The following is a 5,693-nucleotide window of genomic DNA, read 5'->3' on the forward strand; positions in this document are numbered from 1 at the left end:
CAGGTGTACCATTACATCTCATCTGTATGCCATACCAGTGTCTCCACACTCCTTGGTTATGAGGACAACCAACCCATATGGCACACAATGACCTATGCTCGATAAACGTTGTCGTCCTTGGTAACAACGTATCATTTGGTCGCAAACAGGTTTAAGGACTAAGCGACAAATCCTCCTTTGTCGAGTCTAAATAGTCCTAAGGACTTCACCACAACACAGGAGTTCATTAGAAGATGAAACATTTGTGATGAAAAAATATCAAAATAACTTTTATTTATTTATATTCATGTACTAATACAAAAGGAGTACAACCGTCAACAGGCTGACGATTGACTTTGGGATACTATTCCCAACAATCTCCCACTTGGCCTAAAGCCAATCGGTGCAGTATCTAATATCCATCTTCGACTTATAGTCATTGAACTCCTTCACCACAATGGCTTTAGTGAATGGGTCGGCCAGGTTCTCCTTTCCGTCGATCTTCTAAAAGTCGACGTCACCTCGATCTACGATCTCCCAGATGAGATGGTAGCAACGCAGAATATGCTTCGTCTGCTGGTGTGCCTTCGGTTCCTTCACCTGAGCAATGGCTCCAGAGCTGTCACAGTAGAGCAAAACTGGACCAACAAGGGAGGGCGCTACTCCGAGCTCGGTGATGAATTTTCTCAGCCACACCGCTTCTTTGGCAGCATCTGATGCAGCAATATACTCCGCCTCACATATTGAATCAGCCACAGTGTGCTGCTTGGAACTCTTCCAGCAGATAGCCCCACCATTAAGGGTAAAAATAAATCCTGATACACTCTTGTAAGTCTCAAGTCTGATTCACCATATACAAGCCACTGGTCTTTAGTATTTCTTAAATACTTCAGGATGATTTTAACAACTTTCCAGTGATTCTCCCTTGGATCAGATTGGTATCTACTCACTACCCCTAGTGAGTATGCCACATCTGGTCGTGTACATGTCATGGCGTACATGATAGATTTCACTGTCAAAGCATATGGAATCCTACCCATACGCTCTCTCTCTTGAAGTGTTGTCGGACAATCTCTTTTCTCGAGAGAAATTCCATGGCCTATCGGTAGATAGCTTTTTTTTGGAATTCTCCATGCTGAACCTTTTCAGCATAGTATCAATGTACGTGGACTGGGATAAGCCAAGCAACCTTTTGGATCTATCCCTATAGATCCTCATCCCTAGAATGTAGGAAGCTTCTCCCAGATCCTTCATGGAGAACTGTGACGATAGCCAAATCTTTATTCCCTATAATGCAGGGACATCATTTTCGATTAAGAAAATGTCATCCACGTACAATACAAGAAATACTACTACTGGACCATTAGCCCACTTATAAATACAGGGCTCTTCTCCGTTCTTAACGAAGCCATACATTTTGATTGTCCTATCAAAACGTATGTTCCAACTCCGAGATGCCTACTTAAGTCCATAAATGGACCTTTGTAGCTTGCATACCTTAGACTCATCTGTGGCTGTGAACCATTCAGGTTGTATCATATACATCTCTTCGTCCAGCTCTCCAGTTAGAAAAGCTGTCTTCACATCCATCTGTCAGATTTCATAGTCTAGATGGGCAGCTATCGCAAGCATAATCCGAATGGATTTGAGCATTGCCACAGGAAAAAATATCTCGTCATAGTCTATACCATAACGTTGACGATATCCCTTGGAAACCAGACGGACTTTATAGGTCTCCACCTTTTCGTCTGTGCCCCTCTTCCTCATGAAGACCCACTTACACCCTATGGATTTCACTCCTTCGGGTGAGTCAATCAATGTCCACACATCGTTGACCTTCATGGACTCCATTTCGAATTTCATGGCCTCTAGCCATTTCTCAGAGTCAGGTCTGTGCATTGCATCTATGTAGGTGATCGGATCCTCATCATTTTCATCAAGTTCGACAGGATCGCCATCCCGGACCAAGAAGCCATAGTATCTGTCCGGTTGATGTGGTACTCTACCAGACCGCCTTAAGGGTGCATAATCAATGGGCTCCGGATCTGATCTAATCAAATCCGATTCAGGTTTAGTAACATGTGTCGGATTTTTTACCTGTCGAACTTCGTCAAGTTCGATCTTAGAGGCAACAGTTCCTTCACTAAGGAACTCCTTTTCTAAAAAGATTGTCTTAAGGCTGACAAATACCTTTTGCTCATCAGCAAGGTAGAAATAATACCCTTTGATCTCTTTTGGGTACCCTATAAAATTACACTTGTCAGACCTAGGTCCAAGCTTGTCTGTAATTAAACATTTAATATAAGCCGGACACCCCCAAACCCTAAGGTGCGAGAGTACTGGCTTACGTCCTATCCATATCTCATATGGCATTTTGGCTACAGACTTACTTGGAATTCTATTTAGAAGGTAACAAGCTGATTCGAGCGCATATCTCCAGAGGGAGATCGGTAGACCAGCAAACCCCATCATGGTTCGAACCATGTCCAATAAGGTCTGATTCCTCCTTTCAGACACACCATTATGCTGTGGTGTTCCAGGAGGAGTCCACTGAGAGAGAATCCCATTCACTCCTAGATATGTCTGAAACTCATTGGAAAAGTATTCACCTCTTCGATCAGATCGAAGAATTTTAATATACTTCTTAGTTTATTTTTCTACCTCATTTCGAAATAGTTTGAACATTTCAAACGACTCCGACTTATGCTTCATTAAGTAGACATACCCATACCTCGATAGGTCGTCTGTGAAGGTTATGAAGTAGAAATATCCACCTCTTGCACTTGAGCTCATAAGTCCACATACATCAGAATATACCAGACCCAAGAGTTCACTGGCTCGCTCACCTTTTTCAGTAAAAGGTGACTTGGTCATCTTTCCAAGAAGACAAGACTCATAGGTTGGAAGTGATTCACAATCACCAAGTTCAAGAATTCCTTCTTGAGCCAACCTGTTTATCCTGTTCTTATTGATATGACCTAGCCTATAGTGTCAAAGGTAGATTTCTGACACATTATCTATTCTAGAGCATTTATCGAAATTTTGAACCACATTAACAGGCTGTGATAGTAAGTAAATTCTATTATTTAATTGTTCAACAAACATTGTAACACCATTCAAAATGATATTGCAAATATTTTCTTTTATTAAAAAATCATAACCGTACATAGCCAAGAGGCCTACAGAAATAATATTTAATAAAAAGCTTGGACAATAGTGACATTCACTCAGAATTACATTACGAGAATTGATTACAAGACTCATGATTCCTAAAGCTAGAATTGGAACTTTGCTTCCATCTCCAACATTCAGGAACCTCTCGCCTTCATCAAATCTCCTACTGACCTGCAAACCCTGCATCAAATTACAAATATGATAAGGGCTTCCAGTATCCAATACCCAGGCAGTAGTATCACAAATGGAAAAGTTGCAAGGAGTTATCATATAATTACCTTGCTTCTTCTTCGGCCTATTCGGATCCAGGGAGGCAATGTATTGAGGACAGTTCCTCTTCCAATGCCCCTGCTTCTTGCAAAAGAAGCACTCCTCCTGGCTCTGGTCGGGCTTGCGCTTCTTGGTCTGACCCTGTGCAACCATCCCAGCATGAGGCTGCACCTTCTTGTTCTTCTTCTTCTTGTTCTTCTTCTCCTTCCCAAAGGGTCGACGATGAGAAGAAGACCCTCCCACTACATTCATCGACTCCTTATGGAGCTGGTGATTCTTCTAAAAGTTCTGCATCAACCCCAACAACCCGTGGTAGTTTACTGCAGGCTTTGTCATTCAAAAATGAGTAAGGAATGGGAGGAAGGACTTGGGCAAGGAATTAAGGATCGCATCCTTACCGAGCTGCTCGTCCAGAGGAAAACCCAATTTGCTTAGGCGCTCAATCATTTCGATCATGTACAGTACATGATCAGTGACTGAGGCCCCATCCCTCATCCGAGCATTGAAAATGGCACAACTAGTTTTGTGCCTTTCAACATCATCAGGCATGCCAAAGGAGTCGTTCAATATTTGAAGCATCTCCTGTGGCTGGACGTTCTCAAACCTACGGCTGAACTCATCATTCATTGCTGCCAGCATAATACATAGGACGGTGGTGCGGTCATTGAGCCACTTCTGGTAAGTGTCTCGGATCGCCTTACTAGCGTTCGGAGCTGGCTCCTCAGGTGCTAGATCCGTTACTACATAAAGGATCCGCTAATGCTCAAGGATGATTTTTAATTTTCGATACCAACTATCGAAATTAGGTCCCATGAGCTTGTTATTATCTAATAATGATCGGAGCGACAGGGTAGTGGCCATAGCTGTATAAAAGAAAACCAGACCTCTATTAGTACATAAATTAATACTAAAGATTTGGACTTTAGTCTAAAGTTTTTTCCAATATTTTTACAAACTGGTAGCCTCAACCTCCAATTCGAGAAATTACTTTAATTCCTTAATGGGTACTAGAATCCACACAGACTACACACGAGCCCAATTTTGGTTGGTCAACCCATGTGCATCTATGGGTAGGTTCTTAACCAGTTGTTTCTCTAAACAACTTCTAGTAATTGATTTTGCCCCAGAACCTAATCAGTAGGCTTTGGCCTCCACTGAAAAGATCTGGTTAAGTCCAACCATTAATATGACTTAATTTGGTGAATCAAACAAATAAATGATCAGGCCCGACTTTGGCTGGCCAACCTAACCACCATCAGAAAGACTCAACCAAATTATCATATTATGAATGATAATTCCACTAGCCAATGAGCACCAAGCCTTTGGACCTCCAATGATCATTGAACTAATAGACTCATTATCACTCACTTAATGGGAGGCATTGACTTAGTTATCGTTATAACTTAATCATTTTAGGGACCTAATAATTTTTGAAGATTTTATTAAAGGATAGTAGAGAAGAAATCATCCAGCCAATTTCAATCCTTCCCCTGACTTCACCAAGTCAGATTAAAAAAGATTTAATTAAAGCTGGCATTAGGAGCACCTAAATCAGTCACACTGATTTACCTAATGACATGGGTGAGCTCTAATCATCAAGTGATCTAATCAAAATCTAACTTACCAGATTGGCCAGGTAAGTGAGATCAGTGGTGGAGATTTGCCATTAACTCGTCAATGATCGAATCAATGCGAGTAGCTCCCGCTTAAGAATCACTGATCAAAACTGCCGAACTTACCTTAGACACCAACCGGTTCATTAGTTTTAATTTTGATCAACTTAGTAAATAGGGCTCCACCGCGTAGCCATGAATTAAGTCCATCTTGGTCTAGTTAAAGACATGGACCCATTCAACTACAACTATTGAAGTTGATTCTAGAGTATCCTTGACCTAATCTAATTCAACTTTTGATTAGATTTGACCAATTACTCCATTTAGTCCATTTTTTAAGCTAACCTTAGGTCTAACCCAATTATGGACCTAATTCATCTAACCCATTGACCCACAAGTTTATGCAATTATCTTAGATCTTAATTCATAATTCTAGACCTACTAGACAACACTTAATTCTTTTAATTAAGTACTTGGACTGATGGGTCAGGGTTTGGCATTTCGAAAATAATTTTCAAATTTTGAAAGATTTTATTTTCTGTTCACCAAATGTGTTGACTCATTTCACAAACGGGTCAGCACAATTCATAAACAGCAATCCTATTGCTCATTTCATAATAGAAAATAACTCAAAATAAATCATAAATTTTTTTTTAG

The sequence above is a fragment of the Elaeis guineensis genome, chromosome 11 (genome assembly GCF_000442705.2).
Source record: "Elaeis guineensis isolate ETL-2024a chromosome 11, EG11, whole genome shotgun sequence".
NCBI classification, from domain to species: Eukaryota; Viridiplantae; Streptophyta; class Magnoliopsida; order Arecales; family Arecaceae; genus Elaeis; species Elaeis guineensis.